The sequence below is a fragment of the Hyperolius riggenbachi genome, chromosome 3 (assembly GCF_040937935.1).
Source record: "Hyperolius riggenbachi isolate aHypRig1 chromosome 3, aHypRig1.pri, whole genome shotgun sequence".
Lineage (NCBI taxonomy): Eukaryota > Metazoa > Chordata > Amphibia > Anura > Hyperoliidae > Hyperolius > Hyperolius riggenbachi.
Genome location: NC_090648.1, coordinates 41,153,262 through 41,175,875, shown reverse-complemented (window position 1 = coordinate 41,175,875; position 22,614 = coordinate 41,153,262). Strand labels below are relative to the sequence as shown.

Here is a 22,614-nt window from a genome sequence, read left to right as displayed (position 1 = left end):
TCGACGGCCTAAGAGACTTTCTTTTCTTTACAATGACAAAATGGGTTTACTGCTAGTATTGTTATACTGACAGTTTTTGGAACTGTTTGATCGACGACCTAAGAGACTTTCTTTTGTTTACAATGACAACAATGGTTTACTGCTAATAATGCTATACTCACAGAGGGTACCAGCGTTCTCTTCTCTACACAATTTTAAGCAAGAAAGAGAATACCAGAAATGCCACACAATGCTTCTATCCTCAGTCACTCACTACTGTGCCCACTGCTTATTTTTCTTTGCTTTCTCTTCAAATGAAAAAGGTTAACAGCATTTTAAAAGGCAGCCACACTAAACACATTCTTAAACACATCATGCTACATGAAAAGTGTCATGTTCAAATGAAAATATAGCGTTTATAGTCACTTCTATACAACTGCACCAGCAGCCCCAAAAGAAGGGTTGTAGAACTTTGCCCAATTGCGTAGCAAGCCAAAGGAATATTTTTTATTGCTGTGAGAGAGTGGACAGTGTACTTTCTCAGCTCCTATGAGGATAGTGAGCTAAGTGTACTTTCAATGTTTTGCCCTTTCAGAATATTACCAATCGGTTACAGCACTTCAAGGAGTCCATGTGAAGACATGGGCTTGTGTGAAAAATCTCACTGACCCCGACGGGATTTGAACACGCAACCTTCTGATCTGGAGTCAGACGCGCTACCGTTGCGCCACGAGTTCCCTGCATTCTTTTGTATTGGAAAAGTTACATTGACGGCCTAAGAGATTTTCTTTTCTTTACAATGACAATGTGGGTTTACTGCTAGTAAGGTTATACTGACAGTTTTTGGAACTGTTTGATCGACGACCTAAGAGACTTTCTTTTGTTTACAATGACAACAATGGTTTACTGCTAATAATGCTTTACTCACACAGGGTACCAGCGTTCTCTTCTCTACACAATTTGAAGCAAAAAAGAGAATACCAGAAATGCCACACAATGCTTCTATCCTCAGACACTCACTACTGTGCCCACTGCTTATTTTTCTTTGCTTTCTCTTCAAATGAAAAAGGTTAACAGCATTTTAAAAGGCAGCCACACTAAACACCTTCTTAAACACATCATGCTACATGAAAAGTGTCATGTTCAAATGAAAATATAGCGTTTATAGTCACTTCTATACAACTGCACCAGCAGCCCCAAAAGAAGGGTTGTAGAACTTTGCCCAATTGCGTAGCAAGCTAAGGGATATTTTTTATTGCTGTGAGAGAGTGGACAGTGTACTTTCTCAGCTCCTATGAGGATAGTGAGCTAAGTGTACTTTCAATGTTTTGCCCTTTCAGAATCTTACCAATCGGTTACAGCATTTCAAGGAGCCCATGTGAAGACATGGGCTTGTGTGAAAAAGCTCACTGACCCCGACGTGATTTGAACACGCAACCTTCTGATCTGGAGTCAGACGCGCTACCGTTGCACCACGAGGTCCCTGCATTCTTTCATATTGGAACAGTTACATCGATGGCCTAAGAGACTTTCTTTTCTTTACAATGACAAAATGGGTTTACTGCTAGTATTGTTATACTGACAGTTTTTGGAACTGTTTGATCGACGACCTAAGAGACTTTCTTTTGTTTACAATGACAACAATGGTTTACTGCTAATAATGCTATACTCACAGAGGGTACCAGCGTTCTCTTCTCTACACAATTTTAAGCAAGAAAGAGAATACCAGAAATGCCACACAATGCTTCTATCCTCAGTCACTCACTACTGTGCCCACTGCTTATTTTTCTTTGCTTTCTCTTCAAATGAAAAAGGTTAACAGCATTTTAAAAGGCAGCCACACTAAACACATTCTTAAACACATCATGCTACATGAAAAGTGTCATGTTCAAATGAAAATATAGCGTTTATAGTCACTTCTATACAACTGCACCAGCAGCCCCAAAAGAAGGGTTGTAGAACTTTGCCCAATTGCGTAGCAAGCTAAGGGATATTTTTTATTGCTGTGAGAGAGTGGACAGTGTACTTTCTCAGCTCCTATGAGGATAGTGAGCTAAGTGTACTTTCAATGTTTTGCCCTTTCAGAATATTACCAATCGGTTACAGCACTTCAAGGAGTCCATGTGAAGACATGGGCTTGTGTGAAAAAGCTCACTGACCCTGACGAGATTTGAACACGCAACCTTCTGATCTGGAGTCAGACGCGCTACCGTTGTGCCACGAGGTCCTTGCATTCTTTCATAATGGAAAAGTTACATCGACGGCCTAAGAGATTTTCTTTTCTTTACAATGACAATATGGGTTTACTGCTAGTAATGTTATACTGACAGTTTTTTGAACTGTTTGATCGATGCCCTAAGAGACTTTCTTTTGTTTACAATGACAACAATGGTTTACTGCTAATAATGCTATACTCACACAGGGTACCAGCGTTCTCTTCTCTACACAATTTGAAGCAAAAAAGAGAATACCAGAAATGCCACACAATGCTTCTATCCTCAGACACTCACTACTGTGCCCACTGCTTATTTTTCTTTGCTTTCTCTTCAAATGAAAAAGGTTAACAGCATTTTAAAAGGCAGCCCCACTAAACACCTTCTTAAACGCATCATGGTACAAGAAAAGTGTCATGTTCAAATGAAAATATAGCGTTTATAGTCACTTCTATACAACTGCACCAGCAGCCCCAAAAGAAGGGTTGTAGAAGTTTGCCCAATTGCGTAGCAAGCTAAGGGATATTTTTTATTGCTGTGAGAGAGTGGACAGTGTACTTTCTCAGCTCCTATGAGGATAGTGAGCTAAGTGTACTTTCAATGTTTTGCCCTTTCAGAATATTACCAATCGGTTACAGCATTTCAAGGAGTCCATGTGAAGACATGGGCTTGTGTGAAAAATCTCACTGACCCCGACGGGATTTGAACACGCAACCTTCTGATATGGAGTCAGACGCGCTACCGTTGTGCCACAAGTTCCCTGCATTCATTTTTTATTGGAAAAGTTACATTGACGGCCTAAGAGATTTTCTTTTCTTTACAATGACAATATGGGTTTACTGCTAGTAATGTTATACTGACAGTTTCTGGAACTGTTTGATCGACGACCTAAGAGACTTTCTTTTGTTTACAATGACAACAATGGTTTACTGCTAATAATGCTATACTCACACAGGGTACCAGCGTTCTCTTCTCTACACAATTTGAAGCAAAAAAGAGAATACCAGAAATGCCACACAATGCTTCTATCCTCAGACACTCACTACTGTGCCCACTGCTTATTTTTCTTTGCTTTCTCTTCAAATGAAAAAGGTTAACAGCATTTTAAAAGGCAGCCACACTAAACACCTTCTTAAACACATCATGCTACATGAAAAGTGTCATGTTCAAATGAAAATATAGCGTTTATAGTCACTTCTATACAACTGCACCAGCAGCCCCAAAAGAAGGGTTGTAGAACTTTGCCCAATTGCGTAGCAAGCTAAGGGATATTTTTTATTGCTGTGAGAGAGTGGACAGTGTACTTTCTCAGCTCCTATGAGGATAGTGAGCTAAGTGTACTTTCAATGTTTTGCCCTTTCAGAATCTTACCAATCGGTTACAGCATTTCAAGGAGTCCATGTGAAGACATGGGCTTGTGTGAAAAAGCTCACTGACCCCGACGTGATTTGAACACGCAACCTTCTGATCTGGAGTCAGACGCGCTACCGTTGCACCACGAAGTCCCTGCATTCTTTCATATTGGAACAGTTACATCGACGGCCTAAGAGACTTTCTTTTCTTTACAATGACAAAATGGGTTTACTGCTAGTAATGTTATACTGACAGTTTTTGGAACTGTTTGATCGACGACCTAAGAGACTTTCTTTTGTTTACAATGACAACAATGGTTTACTGCTAATAATGCTATACTCACAGAGGGTACCAGCGTTCTATTCTCTACACAATTTTAAGCAAAAAAGAGAATACCAGAAATGCCACACAATGCTTCTATCCTCAGTCACTCACTACTGTGCCCACTGCTTATTTTTCTTTGCTTTCTCTTCAAATGAAAAAAGGTAACAGCATTTTAAAAGGCAGCCACACTAAACACATTCTTAAACACATCATGCTACATGAAAAGTGTCATGTTCAAATGAAAATATAGCGTTTATAGTCACTTCTATACAACTGCACCAGCAGCCCCAAAAGAAGGGTTGTAGAACTTTGCCCAATTGCGTAGCAAGCTAAGGGATATTTTTTATTGCTGTGAGAGAGTGGACAGTGTACTTTCTCAGCTCCTATGAGGATAGTGAGCTAAGTGTACTTTCAATGTTTTGTCCTTTCAGAATATTACCAATCGGTTACAGCATTTCAAGGAATCCATGTGAAGACATGGGCTTGTGTGAAAAAGCTCACTGACCCCGACGTGATTTGAACACGCAACCTTCTGATCTGGAGTCAGACGCGCTACCGTTGCGCCACGAGGTCCCTGCATTCTTTTGTATTGGAAAAGTTACATCGACGGCCTAAGAGATTTTCTTTTCTTTACAATGACAACAATGGTTTACTGCTAATAATGCTATATCATTGTCTGTATCATTATGTATCCCTTGTTTGTTTTCTTACATTGTACAGCCCCACGGAATATGTTGGCGCTTTATAAATAAATAAATAATAATAATAATAAATACTCACAGAGGGTACCAGCGTTCTCTTCTCTACACAATTTTAAGCAAAAAAGAGAATACCAGAAATGCCACACAATGCTTCTATCCTCAGACACTCACTACTGTGCCCACTGCTTATTTTTCTTTGCTTTCTCTTCAAATGAAAAAGGTTAACAGCATTTTAAAAGGCAGCCACACTAAACACCTTCTTAAACACATCATGCTACAGCCCCAAAAGAAGGGTTGTAGAACTTTACCCAATTGCATAGCAAGCTAAGGGATATTTTTTATTGCTGTGAGAGAGTGGACAGTGTACTTTCTCAGCTCCTATGAGGATAGTGAGCTAAGTGTACTTTCAATGTTTTGCCCTTTCAGAATATTACCAATCGGTTACAGCATTTCAAGGAGTCCATGTGAAGACATGGGCTTGTGTGAAAAAGCTCACTGACCCCAACGTGCTTTGAACACGCAACCTTCTGATCTGGAGTCAGACGCGCTACCGTTGCGCCACGAGGTCCCTGCATTCTTTCATATTGGAACAGTTACATCGACGGCCTAAGAGAATTTCTTTTCTTTACAATGACAAAATGGGTTTACTGCTAGTAATGTTATACTGACAGTTTTTGGAACTGTTTGATCGACAACCTAAGAGACTTTCTTTTGTTTACAATGACAACAATGGTTTACTGCTAATAATGCTATACTCACAGAGGGTACCAGCGTTCTCTTCTCTACACAATTTTAAGCAAAAAAGAGAATACCAGAAATGCCACACAATGCTTCTATCCTCAGACACTCACTACTGTGCCCACTGCTTATTTTTCTTTGCTTTCTCTTCAAATGAAAAATGTTAACAGCATTTTAAAAGGCAGCCACACTAAACACTTTCTTAAACACATCATGCTACATGAAAAGTGTCATGTTCAAATGAAAATATAGCGTTTATAGTCACTTCTATACAACTGCACCAGCAGCCCCAAAAGAAGGGTTGTAGAACTTTGCCCAATTGCGTAGCAAGCTAAGGGATATTTTTTATTGCTGTGAGAGAGTGGACAGTGTACTTTCTCAGCTCCTATGAGGATAGTGAGCTAAGTGTACTTTCAATGTTTTGCCCTTTCAGAATTTTACCAATCGGTTACAGCATTTCAAGGAGTCCATGTGAAGACATGGGCTTGTGTGAAAAAGCTTACTGACCCCGACGTGATTTGAACCCGCAACCTTCTGATCTGGAGTCAAACGCGCTACCATTGCGCCACGAGGTCCCTGCTTTCTTTAGTATTGGAAAAGTTACATCGACGGCCTAAGACACTTTCTTTTCTTTACAATGACAATATGGGTTTACTGCTAGTAATGTTATACTCACAGTTTTTGGAACTGTTTGATCGACGGCCTAAGAGACTTTCTTTTGTTTACAATGACAACAATGGTTTACTGCTAATAATGCTATACTCACAGAGGGTACCAGCGTTCTCTTCTCTACACAATTTGAAGCAAAAAAGAGAATACCAGAAATGCCACACAATGCTTCTATCCTCAGACACTCACTACTGTGCCCACTGCTTATTTTTCTTTGCTTTCTCTTCAAATGAAAAAGGTTAACAGCATTTTAAAAGGCAGCCACACTAAACACCTTCTTAAACACATCATGCTACATGAAAAGTGTCATGTTCAAATGAAAATATAGCGTTTATAGTCACTTCTATACAACTGCACCAGCAGCCCCAAAAGAAGGGTTGTAGAACTTTGCCCAATTGCGTAGCAAGCTAAGGGATATTTTTTATTGCTGTGAGAGAGTGGACAGTGTACTTTCTCAGCTCCTATGAGGATAGTGAGCTAAGTGTACTTTCAATGTTTTGTCCTTTCAGAATATTACCAATCGGTTACAGCATTTCAAGGAGTCCATGTGAAGACATGGGCTTGTGTGAAAAAGCTCACTGACCCCGACGTGATTTGAACACGCAACCTTCTGATCTGGAGTCAGACGCGCTACCGTTGCGCCACGAGGTCCCTGCATTCTTTTGTATTGGAAAAGTTACATCGACGGCCTAAGAGATTTTCTTTTCTTTACAATGACAATATGGGTTTACTGCTAGTAATGTTATACTGACAGTTTTTGGAACTGTTTGATCGATGACCTAAGAGACTTTCTTTTGTTTACAATGACAACAATGGTTTACTGCTAATAAAGCTATATCATTGTCTGTATCATTATGTATCCCTTGTTTGTTTTCTTACATTGTACAGCGCCACGGAATATGTTGGCGCTTTATAAATAAATAAATAATAATAATAATAAATACTCACAGAGGGTACCAGCGTTCTCTTCTCTACACAATTTTAAGCAAAAAAGAGAATACCAGAAATGCCACACAATGCTTCTATCCTCAGACACTCACTACTGTGCCCACTGCTTATTTTTCTTTGCTTTCTCTTCAAATGAAAAAGGTTAACAGCATTTTAAAAGGCAGCCACACTAAACACCTTCTTAAACACATCATGCTACAGCCCCAAAAGAAGGGTTGTAGAACTTTGCCCAATTGCGTAGCAAGCTAAGGGATATTTTTTATTGCTGTGAGAGAGTGGACAGTGTACTTTCTCAGCTCCTATGAGGATAGTGAGCTAAGTGTACTTTCAATGTTTTGCCCTTTCAGAAAATTACCAATCGGTTACAGCATTTCAAGGAGTCCATGTGAAGACCCCAACGTGCTTTGAACACGCAACCTTCTGATCTGGAGTCAGACGCGCTACCGTTGCGCCACGAGGTCCCTGCATTCTTTCATATTGGAACAGTTACATCGACGGCCTAAGAGAATTTCTTTTCTTTACAATGACAAAATGGGTTTACTGCTAGTAATGTTATACTGACAGTTTTTGGAACTGTTTGATCGACAACCTAAGAGACTTTCTTTTGTTTACAATGACAACAATGGTTTACTGCTAATAATGCTATACTCACAGAGGGTACCAGCGTTCTCTTCTCTACACAATTTTAAGCAAAAAAGAGAATACCAGAAATGCCACACAATGCTTCTATCCTCAGTCACTCACTACTGTGCCCACTGCTTATTTTTCTTTGCTTTCTCTTCAAATGAAAAATGTTAACAGCATTTTAAAAGGCAGCCACACTAAACACTTTCTTAAACACATCATGCTACATGAAAAGTGTCATGTTCAAATGAAAATATAGCGTTTATAGTCACTTCTATACAACTGCACCAGCAGCCCCAAAAGAAGGGTTGTAGAACTTTGCCCAATTGCGTAGCAAGCTAAGGGATATTTTTTATTGCTGTGAGAGAGTGGACAGTGTACTTTCTCAGCTCCTATGAGGATAGTGAGCTAAGTGTACTTTCAATGTTTTGCCCTTTCAGAATATTACCAATCGGTTACAGCATTTCAAGGAGTCCATGTGAAGACATGGGCTTGTGTGAAAAAGCTCACCGACCCAAACGTGATTTGAACACGCAACCTTCTGATCTGGAGTCAGACGCGCTACCGTTGCGCCACGAGGTCCCTGCATTCTTTCATATTGCAACAGTTACATCGACGGCCTAAGAGACTTTCTTTTCTTTACAATGACAATATGGGTTTACTGCTAGTAATGTTATACTGACAGTTTTTGGAACTGTTTGATCGACGACCTAAGAGACTTTCTTTTGTTTACAATGACAACAATGGTTTACTGCTAATAATGCTATACTCACAGAGGGTACCAGCGTTCTCTTCTCTACACAATTTTAAGCAAAAAAGAGAATACCAGAAATGCCACACAATGCTTCTATCCTCAGTCACTCACTACTGTGCCCACTGCTTATTTTTCTTTGCTTTCTCTTCAAATGAAAGAGGTTAACAGCATTTTAAAAGGCAGCCACACTAAACACCTTCTTAAACACATCATGCTACATGAAAAGTGTCATGTTCAAATGAAAATATAGCGTTTATAGTCACTTCTATACAACTGCACCAGCAGCCCCAAAAGAAGGGTTGTAGAACTTTGCCCAATTGCGTAGCAAGCTAAGGGATATTTTTTATTGCTGTGAGAGAGTGGACAGTGTACTTTCTCAGCTCCTATGAGGATAGTGAGCTAAGTGTACTTTCAATGTTTTGCCCTTTCAGAATATTACCAATCGGTTACAGCATTTCAAGGAGTCCATGTGAAGACATGGGCTTGTGTGAAAAAGCTCACTGACCCGGACGTGATTTGAACACGCAACCTTCTGATCTGGAGTCAGACGCGCTACCGTTGCGCCACGAGGTCCCTGCATTATTTTGTATTGGAAAAGTTACATCGATGGCCTAAGAGATTTTCTTTTCTTTACAATGACAATATGGGTTTACTGCTAGTAATGTTATACTGACAGTTTTTGGAACTGTTTGATCGACGACCTAAGAGACTTTCTTTTGTTTACAATGACAACAATGGTTTACTGCTAATAATGCTATATCATTGTCTGTATCATTATGTATCCCTTGTTTGTTTTCTTACATTGTACAGCGCCACGGAATATGTTGGCGCTTTATAAATAAATAAATAATAATAATAATAAATACTCACAGAGGGTACCAGCGTTCTCTTCTCTACACAATTTTAAGCAAAAAAGAGAATACCAGAAATGCCACACAATGCTTCTATCCTCAGACACTCACTACTGTGCCCACTGCTTATTTTTCTTTGCTTTCTCTTCAAATGAAAAAGGTTAACAGCATTTTAAAAGGCAGCCACACTAAACACCTTCTTAAACGCATCATGCTACAAGAAAAGTGTCATGTTCAAATGAAAATATAGCGTTTATAGTCACTTCTATACAACTGCACCAGCAGCCCCAAAAGAAGGGTTGTAGAACTTTGCCCAATTGCGTAGCAAGCTAAGGGATATTTTTTATTGCTGTGAGAGAGTGGACAGTGTACTTTCTCAGCTCCTATGAGGATAGTGAGCTAAGTGTACTTTCAATGTTTTCCTCTTTTTAGAATATTACCAATCGGTTACAGCATTTCAAGGAGTCCATGTGAAGACATGGGCTTGTGTGAAAAAGCTCACTGACCCCGACGTGATTTGAGCACGCAACCTTCTGATCTGGAGTCAGACGCGCTACCGTTGCGCCACGAGGTCCCTGCATTCTTTCATATTGGAACAGTTACATCGACGGCCTAAGAGAATTTCTTTTCTTTACAATGACAAAATGGGTTTACTGCTAGTAATGTTATACTGACAGTTTTTGGAACTGTTTGATCGACAACCTAAGAGACTTTCTTTTATTTACAATGACAACAATGGTTTACTGCTAATAATGCTATACTCACAGAGGGTACCAGCGTTCTCTTCTCTACACAATTTGAAGCAAAAAAGAGAATACCAGAAATGCCACACAATGCTTCTATCCTCAGACACTCACTACTGTGCCCACTGCTTATTTTTCTTTGCTTTCTCTTCAAATGAAAAAGGTTAACAGCATTTTAAAAGGCAGCCACACTAAACACCTTCTTAAACACATCATGCTACATGAAAAGTGTCATGTTCAAATGAAAATATAGCGTTTATAGTCACTTCTATACAACTGCACCAGCAGCCCCAAAAGAAGGGTTGTAGAACTTTGCCCAATTGCGTAGCAAGCTAAGGGATATTTTTTATTGCTGTGAGAGAGTGGACAGTGTACTTTCTCAGCTCCTATGAGGATAGTGAGCTAAGTGTACTTTCAATGTTTTGCCCTTTCAGAATATTACCAATCGGTTACAGCATTTCAAGGAGTCCATGTGAAGACATGGGCTTGTGTGAAAAAGCTCACCGACCCAAACGTGATTTGAACACGCAACCTTCTGATCTGGAGTCAGACGCGCTACCGTTGCGCCACGAGGTCCCTGCATTCTTTCATGTTGCAACAGTTACATCGACGGCCTAAGAGACTTTCTTTTCTTTACAATGACAATATGGGTTTACTGCTAGTAATGTTATACTGACAGTTTTTGGAACTGTTTGATCGACGACCTAAGAGACTTTCTTTTGTTTACAATGACAACAATGGTTTACTGCTAATAATGCTATACTCACAGAGGGTACCAGCGTTCTCTTCTCTATACAATTTTAAGCAAAAAAGAGAATACCAGAAATGCCACACAATGCTTCTATCCTCAGTCACTCACTACTGTGCCCACTGCTTATTTTTCTTTGCTTTCTCTTCAAATGAAAAAGGTTAACAGCATTTTAAAAGGCAGCCACACTAAACACCTTCTTAAACACATCATGCTACATGAAAAGTGTCATGTTCAAATGAAAATATAGCGTTTATAGTCACTTCTATACAACTGCACCAGCAGCCCCAAAAGAAGGGTTGTAGAACTTTGCCCAATTGCGTAGCAAGCTAAGGGATATTTTTTATTGCTGTGAGAGAGTGGACAGTGTACTTTCTCAGCTCCTATGAGGACAGTGAGCTAAGTGTACTTTCAATGTTTTGCCCTTTCAGAATATTACCAATCGGTTACAGCATTTCAAGGAGTCCATGTGAAGACATGGGCATGTGTGAAAAAGCTCACTGACCCGGACGTGATTTGAACACGCAACCTTCTGATCTGGAGTCAGACGCGCTACCGTTGCGCCACGAGGTCCCTGCATTATTTTGTATTGGAAAAGTTACATCGATGGCCTAAGAGATTTTCTTTTCTTTACAATGACAATATAGGTTTACTGCTAGTAATGTTATACTGACAGTTTTTGGAACTGTTTGATCGACGACCTAAGAGACTTTCTTTTGTTTACAATGACAACAATGGTTTACTGCTAATAATGCTATATCATTGTCTGTATCATTATGTATCCCTTGTTTGTTTTCTTACATTGTACAGCGCCACGGAATATGTTGGCGCTTTATAAATAAATAAATAATAATAATAATAAATACTCACAGAGGGTACCAGCGTTCTCTTCTCTACACAATTTTAAGCAAAAAAGAGAATACCAGAAATGCCACACAATGCTTCTATCCTCAGACACTCACTACTGTGCCCATTGCTTATTTTTCTTTGCTTTCTCTTCAAATGAAAAAGGTTAACAGCATTTTAAAAGGCTGCCACACTAAACACCTTCTTAAACACATCATGCTACAGCCCCAAAAGAAGGGTTGTAGAACTTTGCCCAATTGCGTAGCAAGCTAAGGGATATTTTTTATTGCTGTGAGAGAGTGGACAGTGTACTTTCTCAGCTCCTATGAGGATAGTGAGCTAAGTGTACTTTCAATGTTTTCCTCTTTTTAGAATATTACCAATCGGTTACAGCATTTCAAGGAGTCCATGTGAAGACATGGGCTTGTGTGAAAAAGCTCACTGACCCCGACGTGATTTGAACACGCAACCTTCTGATCTGGAGTCAGACGCGCTACCGTTGCGCCACGAGGTCCCTGCATTCTTTCATATTGGAACAGTTACATCGACGGCCTAAGAGAATTTCTTTTCTTTACAATGACAATATGGGTTTACTGCTAGTAATGTTATACTCACAGTTTTTGGAACTGTTTGATCGACGGCCTAAGAGACTTTCTTTTGTTTACAATGACAACAATGGTTTACTGCTAATAATGCTATACTCACAGAGGGTACCAGCGTTCTCTTCTCTACACAATTTGAAGCAAAAAAGAGAATACCAGAAATGCCACACAATGCTTCTATCCTCAGACACTCACTACTGTGCCCACTGCTTATTTTTCTTTGCTTTCTCTTCAAATGAAAAAGGTTAACAGCATTTTAAAAGGCAGCCACACTAAACACCTTCTTAAACACATCATGCTACATGAAAAGTGTCATGTTCAAATGAAAATATAGCGTTTATAGTCACTTCTATACAACTGCACCAGCAGCCCCAAAAGAAGGGTTGTAGAACTTTGCCCAATTGCGTAGCAAGCTAAGGGATATTTTTTATTGCTGTGAGAGAGTGGACAGTGTACTTTCTCAGCTCCTATGAGGATAGTGAGCTAAGTGTACTTTCAATGTTTTGCCCTTTCAGAATATTACCAATCGGTTACAGCATTTCAAGGAGTCCATGTGAAGACATGGGCTTGTGTGAAAAAGCTCACTGACCCAAACGTGATTTGAACACGCAACCTTCTGATCTGGAGTCAAACGCGCTACCGTTGCGCCACGAGGTCCCTGCATTCTTTCATATTGGAACAGTTACATCGACGGCCTAAGAGACTTTCTTTTCTTTACAATGACAATACAGGTTTACTGCTAGTAATGTTATACTGACAGTTTTTGGAACTGTTTGATCGACGACCTAAGAGACTTTCTTTTGTTTACAATGACAACAATGGTTTACTGCTAATAATGCTATACTCACAGAGGGTACCAGCGTTCTCTTCTCTACACAATTTTAAGCAAAAAAGAGAATACCAGAAATGCCACACAATGCTTCTATCCTCAGTCACTCACTACTGTGCCCACTGCTTATTTTTCTTTGCTTTCTCTTCAAATGAAAAAGGTTAACAGCATTTTAAAAGGCAGCCACACTAAACACCTTCTTAAACACATCATGCTACATGAAAAGTGTCATGTTCAAATGAAAATATAGCGTTTATAGTCACTTCTATACAACTGCACCAGCAGCCCCAAAAGAAGGGTTGTAGAACTTTGCCCAATTGCGTAGCAAGCTAAGGGATATTTTTTATTGCTGTGAGAGAGTGGACAGTGTACTTTCTCAGCTCCTATGAGGATAGTGAGCTAAGTGTACTTTCAATGTTTTGCCCTTTCAGAATATTACCAATCGGTTACAGCATTTCAAGGAGTCCATGTGAAGACATGGGCTTGTGTGAAAAAGCTCACTGACTCCGACATGATTTGAACACGCAACCTTCAGATCTGGAGTCAGACGCGCTACCGTTGCGCCACGAGGTCCCTGCATTCTTTTGTATTGGAAAAGTTACATCGACGGCCTAAGAGATTTTCTTTTCTTTACAATGACAATATGGGTTTACTGCTAGTAATGTTATACTGACAGTTTTTGGAACTGTTTGATCGACGACCTAAGAGACTTTCTTTTGTGTACAATGACAACAATGGTTTACTGCTAATAATGCTATACTCACAGAGGGTACCAGCGTTCTCTTCTCTACACAATTTGAAGCAAAAAAGAGAATACCAGAAATGCCACACAATGCTTCTATCCTCAGACACTCACTACTGTGCCCACTGCTTATTTTTCTTTGCTTTCTCTTCAAATGAAAAAGGTTAACAGCATTTTAAAAGGCAGCCACACTAAACACATTCTTAAACACATCATGCTACATAAAAAGTGTCATGTTCAAATGAAAATATAGCGTTTATAGTCACTTCTATACAACTGCACTAGCAGCCCCAAAAGAAGGGTTGTAGAACTTTGCCCAATTGCGTAGCAAGCTAAGGGATATTTTTTATTGCTGTGAGAGAGTGGACAGTGTACTTTCTCAGCTCCTATGAGGATAGTGAGCTAAGTGTACTTTCAATGTTTTCCTCTTTTTAGAATATTACCAATCGGTTACAGCATTTCAAGGAGTCCATGTGAAGACATGGGCTTGTGTGAAAAAGCTCACTGACCCCGACGTGATTTGAACACGCAACCTTCTGATCTGGAGTCAGACGCGCTACCGTTGCGCCACGAGGTCCCTGCATTCTTTCATATTGGAACAGTTACATCGACGGCCTAAGAGAATTTCTTTTCTTTACAATGACAATATGGGTTTACTGCTAGTAATGTTATACTCACAGTTTTTGGAACTGTTTTTTCGACGGCCTAAGAGACTTTCTTTTGTTTACAATGACAACAATGGTTTACTGCTAATAATGCTATACTCACAGAGGGTACCAGCGTTCTCTTCTCTACACAATTTGAAGCAAAAAAGAGAATACCAGAAATGCCACACAATGCTTCTATCCTCAGACACTCACTACTGTGCCCACTGCTTATTTTTCTTTGCTTTCTCTTCAAATGAAAAAGGTTAACAGCATTTTAAAAGGCAGCCACACTAAACACCTTCTTAAACACATCATGCTACATGAAAAGTGTCATGTTCAAATGAAAATATAGCGTTTATAGTCACTTCTATACAACTGCACCAGCAGCCCCAAAAGAAGGGTTGTAGAACTTTGCCCAATTGCGTAGCAAGCTAAGGGATATTTTTTATTGCTGTGAGAGAGTGGACAGGGTACTTTCTCAGCTCCTATGAGGATAGTGAGCTAAGTGTACTTTCAATGTTTTGCCCTTTCAGAATATTACCAATCGGTTACAGCATTTCAAGGAGTCCATGTGAAGACATGGGCTTGTGTGAAAATCTCACTGACCCCGACATGATTTGAACACGCAACCTTCAGATCTGGAGTCAGACGCGCTACCGTTGCGCCACGAGGTCCCTGCATTCTTTTGTATTGGAAAAGTTACATCGACGGCCTAAGAGATTTTCTTTTCTTTACAATGACAATATGGGTTTACTGCTAGTAATGTTATACTGACAGTTTTTGGAACTGTTTGATCGACGACCTAAGAGACTTTCTTTTGTTTACAATGACAACAATGGTTTACTGCTAATAATGCTATATCATTGTCTGTATCATTATGTATCCCTTGTTTGTTTTCTTACATTGTACAGCGCCACGGAATATGTTGGCGCTTTATAAATAAATAAATAATAATAATAATAATAAATACTCACAGAGGGTACCAGCGTTCTCTTCTCTACACAATTTTAAGCAAAAAAGAGAATACCAGAAATGCCACACAATGCTTCTATCCTCAGACACTCACTACTGTGCCCACTGCTTATTTTTCTTTGCTTTCTCTTCAAATGAAAAAGGTTAACAGCATTTTAAAAGGCAGCCACACTAAACACCTTCTTAAACACATCATGCTACAGCCCCAAAAGAAGGGTTGTAGAACTTTGCCCAATTGCGTAGCAAGCTAAGGGATATTTTTTATTGCTGTGAGAGAGTGGACAGTGTACTTTCTCAGCTCCTATGAGGATAGTGAGCTAAGTGTACTTTCAATGTTTTCCTCTTTTTAGAATATTACCAATCGGTTACAGCATTTCAAGGAGTCCATGTGAAGACATGGGCTTGTGTGAAAAAGCTCACTGACCCCGACGTGATTTGAACACGCAACCTTCTGATCTGGAGTCAGACGCGCTACCGTTGCGCCACGAGGTCCCTGCATTCTTTCATATTGGAACAGTTACATCGACGGCCTAAGAGAATTTCTTTTCTTTACAATGACAAAATGGGTTTACTGCTAGTAATGTTATACTGACAGTTTTTGGAACTGTTTGATCGACGACCTAAGAGACTTTCTTTTGTTTACAATGACAACAATGGTTTACTGCTAATAATGCTATACTCACAGAGGGTACCAGCGTTCTCTTCTCTACACAATTTGAAGCAAAAAAGAGAATACCAGAAATGCCACACAATGCTTCTATCCTCAGACACTCACTACTGTGCCCACTGCTTATTTTTCTTTGCTTTCTCTTCAAATGAAAAAGGTTAACAGCATTTTAAAAGGCAGCCACACTAAACACCTTCTTAAACGCATCATGCTACAAGAAAAGTGTCATGTTCAAATGAAAATATAGCGTTTATAGTCACTTCTATACAACTGCACCAGCAGCCCCAAAAGAAGGGTTGTAGAACTTTGCCCAATTGCGTAGCAAGCTAAGGGATATTTTTTATTGCTGTGAGAGAGTGGACAGTGTACTTTCTCAGCTCCTATGAGGATAGTGTGCTAAGTGTACTTTCAATGTTTTGCCCTTTCAGAATATTACCAATCGGTTACAGCATTTCAAGGAGTCCATGTGAAGACATGGGCTTGTGTAAAAAAGCTCACTGACCCCGACGTGATTTGAACACGCAACCTTCTGATCTGGAGTCAGACGCGCTAGCGTTGCGCCACGAGGTCCCTGCATTCTTTCATATTGGAACAGTTACATCGACGGCCTAAGAGACTTTCTTTTCTTTACAATGACAAAATGGGTTTACTGCTAGTAATGTTATACTGACAGTTTATGGAACTGTTTGATCGACGACCTAAGAGACTTTCTTTTGTTTACAATGACAACAATGGTTTACTGCTAATAATGCTATATCATTGTCTGTATCATTATGTATCCCTTGTTTGTTTTCTTACATTGTACAGCGCCACGGAATATGTTGGCGCTTTATAAATAAATAAATAATAATAATAATAAATACTCACAGAGGGTACCAGCGTTCTCTTCTCTACACAATTTTAAGCAAAAAAGAGAATACCAGAAATGCCACACAATGCTTCTATCCTCAGACACTCACTACTGTGCCCACTGCTTATTTTTCTTTGCTTTCTCTTCAAATGAAAAAGGTTAACAGCATTTTAAAAGGCAGCCACACTAAACACCTTCTTAAACACATCATGCTACAGCCCCAAAAGAAGGGTTGTAGAACTTTGCCCAATTGCGTAGCAAGCTAAGGGATATTTTTTATTGCTGTGAGAGAGTGGACAGTGTACTTTCTCAGCTCCTATGAGGATAGTGAGCTAAGTGTACTTTCAATGTTTTCCTCTTTTTAGAATATTACCAATCGGTTACAGCATTTCAAGGAGTCCATGTGAAGACATGGGCTTGTGTGAAAAAGCTCACTGACCCCGACGTGATTTGAGCACGCAACCTTCTGATCTGGAGTCAGACGCGCTACCGTTGCGCCACGAGGTCCCTGCATTCTTTCATATTGGAACAGTTACATCGACGGCCTAAGAGAATTTCTTTTCTTTACAATGACAAAATGGGTTTACTGCTAGTAATGTTATACTGACAGTTTTTGGAACTGTTTGATCGACAACCTAAGAGACTTTCTTTTATTTACAATGACAACAATGGTTTACTGCTAATAATGCTATACTCACAGAGGGTACCAGCGTTCTCTTCTCTACACAATTTGAAGCAAAAAAGAGAATACCAGAAATGCCACACAATGCTTCTATCCTCAGACACTCACTACTGTGCCCACTGCTTATTTTTCTTTGCTTTCTCTTCAAATGAAAAAGGTTAACAGCATTTTAAAAGGCAGCCACACTAAACACCTTCTTAAACACATCATGCTACATGAAAAGTGTCATGTTCAAATGAAAATATAGCGTTTATAGTCACTTCTATACAACTGCACCAGCAGCCCCAAAAGAAGGGTTGTAGAACTTTGCCCAATTGCGTAGCAAGCTAAGGGATATTTTTTATTGCTGTGAGAGAGTGGACAGTGTACTTTCTCAGCTCCTATGAGGATAGTGAGCTAAGTGTACTTTCAATGTTTTGCCCTTTCAGAATATTACCAATCGGTTACAGCATTTCAAGGAGTCCATGTGAAGACATGGGCTTGTGTGAAAAAGCTCACCGACCCAAACGTGATTTGAACACGCAACCTTCTGATCTGGAGTCAGACGCGCTACCGTTGCGCCACGAGGTCCCTGCATTCTTTCATGTTGCAACAGTTACATCGACGGCCTAAGAGACTTTCTTTTCTTTACAATGACAATATGGGTTTACTGCTAGTAATGTTATACTGACAGTTTTTGGAACTGTTTGATCGACGACCTAAGAGACTTTCTTTTGTTTACAATGACAACAATGGTTTACTGCTAATAATGCTATACTCACAGAGGGTACCAGCGTTCTCTTCTCTATACAATTTTAAGCAAAAAAGAGAATACCAGAAATGCCACACAATGCTTCTATCCTCAGTCACTCACTACTGTGCCCACTGCTTATTTTTCTTTGCTTTCTCTTCAAATGAAAAAGGTTAACAGCATTTTAAAAGGCAGCCACACTAAACACCTTCTTAAACACATCATGCTACATGAAAAGTGTCATGTTCAAATGAAAATATAGCGTTTATAGTCACTTCTATACAACTGCACCAGCAGCCCCAAAAGAAGGGTTGTAGAACTTTGCCCAATTGCGTAGCAAGCTAAGGGATATTTTTTATTGCTGTGAGAGAGTGGACAGTGTACTTTCTCAGCTCCTATGAGGACAGTGAGCTAAGTGTACTTTCAATGTTTTGCCCTTTCAGAATATTACCAATCGGTTACAGCATTTCAAGGAGTCCATGTGAAGACATGGGCATGTGTGAAAAAGCTCACTGACCCGGACGTGATTTGAACACGCAACCTTCTGATCTGGAGTCAGACGCGCTACCGTTGCGCCACGAGGTCCCTGCATTATTTTGTATTGGAAAAGTTACATCGATGGCCTAAGAGATTTTCTTTTCTTTACAATGACAATATAGGTTTACTGCTAGTAATGTTATACTGACAGTTTTTGGAACTGTTTGATCGACGACCTAAGAGACTTTCTTTTGTTTACAATGACAACAATGGTTTACTGCTAATAATGCTATATCATTGTCTGTATCATTATGTATCCCTTGTTTGTTTTCTTACATTGTACAGCGCCACGGAATATGTTGGCGCTTTATAAATAAATAAATAATAATAATAATAAATACTCACAGAGGGTACCAGCGTTCTCTTCTCTACACAATTTTAAGCAAAAAAGAGAATACCAGAAATGCCACACAATGCTTCTATCCTCAGACACTCACTACTGTGCCCATTGCTTATTTTTCTTTGCTTTCTCTTCAAATGAAAAAGGTTAACAGCATTTTAAAAGGCTGCCACACTAAACACCTTCTTAAACACATCATGCTACAGCCCCAAAAGAAGGGTTGTAGAACTTTGCCCAATTGCGTAGCAAGCTAAGGGATATTTTTTATTGCTGTGAGAGAGTGGACAGTGTACTTTCTCAGCTCCTATGAGGATAGTGAGCTAAGTGTACTTTCAATGTTTTCCTCTTTTTAGAATATTACCAATCGGTTACAGCATTTCAAGGAGTCCATGTGAAGACATGGGCTTGTGTGAAAAAGCTCACTGACCCCGACGTGATTTGAACACGCAACCTTCTGATCTGGAGTCAGACGCGCTACCGTTGCGCCACGAGGTCCCTGCATTCTTTCATATTGGAACAGTTACATCGACGGCCTAAGAGAATTTCTTTTCTTTACAATGACAATATGGGTTTACTGCTAGTAATGTTATACTCACAGTTTTTGGAACTGTTTGATCGACGGCCTAAGAGACTTTCTTTTGTTTACAATGACAACAATGGTTTACTGCTAATAATGCTATACTCACAGAGGGTACCAGCGTTCTCTTCTCTACACAATTTGAAGCAAAAAAGAGAATACCAGAAATGCCACACAATGCTTCTATCCTCAGACACTCACTACTGTGCCCACTGCTTATTTTTCTTTGCTTTCTCTTCAAATGAAAAAGGTTAACAGCATTTTAAAAGGCAGCCACACTAAACACCTTCTTAAACACATCATGCTACATGAAAAGTGTCATGTTCAAATGAAAATATAGCGTTTATAGTCACTTCTATACAACTGCACCAGCAGCCCCAAAAGAAGGGTTGTAGAACTTTGCCCAATTGCGTAGCAAGCTAAGGGATATTTTTTATTGCTGTGAGAGAGTGGACAGTGTACTTTCTCAGCTCCTATGAGGATAGTGAGCTAAGTGTACTTTCAATGTTTTGCCCTTTCAGAATATTACCAATCGGTTACAGCATTTCAAGGAGTCCATGTGAAGACATGGGCTTGTGTGAAAAAGCTCACTGACCCAAACGTGATTTGAACACGCAACCTTCTGATCTGGAGTCAAACGCGCTACCGTTGCGCCACGAGGTCCCTGCATTCTTTCATATTGGAACAGTTACATCGACGGCCTAAGAGACTTTCTTTTCTTTACAATGACAATACAGGTTTACTGCTAGTAATGTTATACTGACAGTTTTTGGAACTGTTTGATCGACGACCTAAGAGACTTTCTTTTGTTTACAATGACAACAATGGTTTACTGCTAATAATGCTATACTCACAGAGGGTACCAGCGTTCTCTTCTCTACACAATTTTAAGCAAAAAAGAGAATACCAGAAATGCCACACAATGCTTCTATCCTCAGTCACTCACTACTGTGCCCACTGCTTATTTTTCTTTGCTTTCTCTTCAAATGAAAAAGGTTAACAGCATTTTAAAAGGCAGCCACACTAAACACCTTCTTAAACACATCATGCTACATGAAAAGTGTCATGTTCAAATGAAAATATAGCGTTTATAGTCACTTCTATACAACTGCACCAGCAGCCCCAAAAGAAGGGTTGTAGAACTTTGCCCAATTGCGTAGCAAGCTAAGGGATATTTTTTATTGCTGTGAGAGAGTGGACAGTGTACTTTCTCAGCTCCTATGAGGATAGTGAGCTAAGTGTACTTTCAATGTTTTGCCCTTTCAGAATATTACCAATCGGTTACAGCATTTCAAGGAGTCCATGTGAAGACATGGGCTTGTGTGAAAAAGCTCACTGACTCCGACATGATTTGAACACGCAACCTTCAGATCTGGAGTCAGACGCGCTACCGTTGCGCCACGAGGTCCCTGCATTCTTTTGTATTGGAAAAGTTACATCGACGGCCTAAGAGATTTTCTTTTCTTTACAATGACAATATGGGTTTACTGCTAGTAATGTTATACTGACAGTTTTTGGAACTGTTTGATCGACGACCTAAGAGACTTTCTTTTGTGTACAATGACAACAATGGTTTACTGCTAATAATGCTATACTCACAGAGGGTACCAGCGTTCTCTTCTCTACACAATTTGAAGCAAAAAAGAGAATACCAGAAATGCCACACAATGCTTCTATCCTCAGACACTCACTACTGTGCCCACTGCTTATTTTTCTTTGCTTTCTCTTCAAATGAAAAAGGTTAACAGCATTTTAAAAGGCAGCCACACTAAACACATTCTTAAACACATCATGCTACATAAAAAGTGTCATGTTCAAATGAAAATATAGCGTTTATAGTCACTTCTATACAACTGCACTAGCAGCCCCAAAAGAAGGGTTGTAGAACTTTGCCCAATTGCGTAGCAAGCTAAGGGATATTTTTTATTGCTGTGAGAGAGTGGACAGTGTACTTTCTCAGCTCCTATGAGGATAGTGAGCTAAGTGTACTTTCAATGTTTTCCTCTTTTTAGAATATTACCAATCGGTTACAGCATTTCAAGGAGTCCATGTGAAGACATGGGCTTGTGTGAAAAAGCTCACTGACCCCGACGTGATTTGAACACGCAACCTTCTGATCTGGAGTCAGACGCGCTACCGTTGCGCCACGAGGTCCCTGCATTCTTTCATATTGGAACAGTTACATCGACGGCCTAAGAGAATTTCTTTTCTTTACAATGACAATATGGGTTTACTGCTAGTAATGTTATACTCACAGTTTTTGGAACTGTTTTTTCGACGGCCTAAGAGACTTTCTTTTGTTTACAATGACAACAATGGTTTACTGCTAATAATGCTATACTCACAGAGGGTACCAGCGTTCTCTTCTCTACACAATTTGAAGCAAAAAAGAGAATACCAGAAATGCCACACAATGCTTCTATCCTCAGACACTCACTACTGTGCCCACTGCTTATTTTTCTTTGCTTTCTCTTCAAATGAAAAAGGTTAACAGCATTTTAAAAGGCAGCCACACTAAACACCTTCTTAAACACATCATGCTACATGAAAAGTGTCATGTTCAAATGAAAATATAGCGTTTATAGTCACTTCTATACAACTGCACCAGCAGCCCCAAAAGAAGGGTTGTAGAACTTTGCCCAATTGCGTAGCAAGCTAAGGGATATTTTTTATTGCTGTGAGAGAGTGGACAGGGTACTTTCTCAGCTCCTATGAGGATAGTGAGCTAAGTGTACTTTCAATGTTTTGCCCTTTCAGAATATTACCAATCGGTTACAGCATTTCAAGGAGTCCATGTGAAGACATGGGCTTGTGTGAAAATCTCACTGACCCCGACATGATTTGAACACGCAACCTTCAGATCTGGAGTCAGACGCGCTACCGTTGCGCCACGAGGTCCCTGCATTCTTTTGTATTGGAAAAGTTACATCGACGGCCTAAGAGATTTT

The 22,614-nt window shown here is 39.7% G+C and overlaps 1 protein-coding gene and 28 non-coding genes across 29 annotated transcripts in view; all 29 read right to left on the bottom strand.

Moving 5' to 3' along the window:
• GUCY2D (guanylate cyclase 2D, retinal) overlaps nt 1-22,614 on the bottom strand; it is a 604,889-nt gene that overhangs the window by 308,224 nt on the left and 274,051 nt on the right. The gene's annotated exons all lie outside the window — the stretch shown is intronic.
• On the bottom strand, nt 645-716 carry TRNAW-CCA (transfer RNA tryptophan (anticodon CCA)). Its single transcript has one exon. It is a non-coding gene; the product is annotated as a tRNA-Trp (tRNA).
• Nucleotides 1,390-1,461, bottom strand: TRNAW-CCA (transfer RNA tryptophan (anticodon CCA)). Its single transcript has one exon. It is a non-coding gene; the product is annotated as a tRNA-Trp (tRNA).
• Nucleotides 3,626-3,697, bottom strand: TRNAW-CCA (transfer RNA tryptophan (anticodon CCA)). Its single transcript has one exon. It is a non-coding gene; the product is annotated as a tRNA-Trp (tRNA).
• On the bottom strand, nt 4,371-4,442 carry TRNAW-CCA (transfer RNA tryptophan (anticodon CCA)). The gene has a single exon. It is a non-coding gene; the product is annotated as a tRNA-Trp (tRNA).
• TRNAW-CCA (transfer RNA tryptophan (anticodon CCA)) lies at nt 5,067-5,138 on the bottom strand. The gene has a single exon. It is a non-coding gene; the product is annotated as a tRNA-Trp (tRNA).
• On the bottom strand, nt 5,812-5,883 carry TRNAW-CCA (transfer RNA tryptophan (anticodon CCA)). Its single transcript has one exon. It is a non-coding gene; the product is annotated as a tRNA-Trp (tRNA).
• TRNAW-CCA (transfer RNA tryptophan (anticodon CCA)) lies at nt 6,557-6,628 on the bottom strand. Its single transcript has one exon. It is a non-coding gene; the product is annotated as a tRNA-Trp (tRNA).
• On the bottom strand, nt 7,315-7,386 carry TRNAW-CCA (transfer RNA tryptophan (anticodon CCA)). The gene has a single exon. It is a non-coding gene; the product is annotated as a tRNA-Trp (tRNA).
• TRNAW-CCA (transfer RNA tryptophan (anticodon CCA)) lies at nt 8,060-8,131 on the bottom strand. Its single transcript has one exon. It is a non-coding gene; the product is annotated as a tRNA-Trp (tRNA).
• On the bottom strand, nt 8,805-8,876 carry TRNAW-CCA (transfer RNA tryptophan (anticodon CCA)). Its single transcript has one exon. It is a non-coding gene; the product is annotated as a tRNA-Trp (tRNA).
• Nucleotides 9,657-9,728, bottom strand: TRNAW-CCA (transfer RNA tryptophan (anticodon CCA)). Its single transcript has one exon. It is a non-coding gene; the product is annotated as a tRNA-Trp (tRNA).
• TRNAW-CCA (transfer RNA tryptophan (anticodon CCA)) lies at nt 10,402-10,473 on the bottom strand. The gene has a single exon. It is a non-coding gene; the product is annotated as a tRNA-Trp (tRNA).
• On the bottom strand, nt 11,147-11,218 carry TRNAW-CCA (transfer RNA tryptophan (anticodon CCA)). Its single transcript has one exon. It is a non-coding gene; the product is annotated as a tRNA-Trp (tRNA).
• TRNAW-CCA (transfer RNA tryptophan (anticodon CCA)) lies at nt 11,934-12,005 on the bottom strand. The gene has a single exon. It is a non-coding gene; the product is annotated as a tRNA-Trp (tRNA).
• Nucleotides 12,679-12,750, bottom strand: TRNAW-CCA (transfer RNA tryptophan (anticodon CCA)). Its single transcript has one exon. It is a non-coding gene; the product is annotated as a tRNA-Trp (tRNA).
• TRNAW-CCA (transfer RNA tryptophan (anticodon CCA)) lies at nt 13,424-13,495 on the bottom strand. Its single transcript has one exon. It is a non-coding gene; the product is annotated as a tRNA-Trp (tRNA).
• Nucleotides 14,170-14,241, bottom strand: TRNAW-CCA (transfer RNA tryptophan (anticodon CCA)). Its single transcript has one exon. It is a non-coding gene; the product is annotated as a tRNA-Trp (tRNA).
• On the bottom strand, nt 14,914-14,985 carry TRNAW-CCA (transfer RNA tryptophan (anticodon CCA)). Its single transcript has one exon. It is a non-coding gene; the product is annotated as a tRNA-Trp (tRNA).
• On the bottom strand, nt 15,704-15,775 carry TRNAW-CCA (transfer RNA tryptophan (anticodon CCA)). The gene has a single exon. It is a non-coding gene; the product is annotated as a tRNA-Trp (tRNA).
• On the bottom strand, nt 16,449-16,520 carry TRNAW-CCA (transfer RNA tryptophan (anticodon CCA)). Its single transcript has one exon. It is a non-coding gene; the product is annotated as a tRNA-Trp (tRNA).
• Nucleotides 17,236-17,307, bottom strand: TRNAW-CCA (transfer RNA tryptophan (anticodon CCA)). The gene has a single exon. It is a non-coding gene; the product is annotated as a tRNA-Trp (tRNA).
• TRNAW-CCA (transfer RNA tryptophan (anticodon CCA)) lies at nt 17,981-18,052 on the bottom strand. The gene has a single exon. It is a non-coding gene; the product is annotated as a tRNA-Trp (tRNA).
• On the bottom strand, nt 18,726-18,797 carry TRNAW-CCA (transfer RNA tryptophan (anticodon CCA)). The gene has a single exon. It is a non-coding gene; the product is annotated as a tRNA-Trp (tRNA).
• TRNAW-CCA (transfer RNA tryptophan (anticodon CCA)) lies at nt 19,513-19,584 on the bottom strand. Its single transcript has one exon. It is a non-coding gene; the product is annotated as a tRNA-Trp (tRNA).
• TRNAW-CCA (transfer RNA tryptophan (anticodon CCA)) lies at nt 20,258-20,329 on the bottom strand. The gene has a single exon. It is a non-coding gene; the product is annotated as a tRNA-Trp (tRNA).
• On the bottom strand, nt 21,003-21,074 carry TRNAW-CCA (transfer RNA tryptophan (anticodon CCA)). The gene has a single exon. It is a non-coding gene; the product is annotated as a tRNA-Trp (tRNA).
• Nucleotides 21,749-21,820, bottom strand: TRNAW-CCA (transfer RNA tryptophan (anticodon CCA)). The gene has a single exon. It is a non-coding gene; the product is annotated as a tRNA-Trp (tRNA).
• TRNAW-CCA (transfer RNA tryptophan (anticodon CCA)) lies at nt 22,493-22,564 on the bottom strand. The gene has a single exon. It is a non-coding gene; the product is annotated as a tRNA-Trp (tRNA).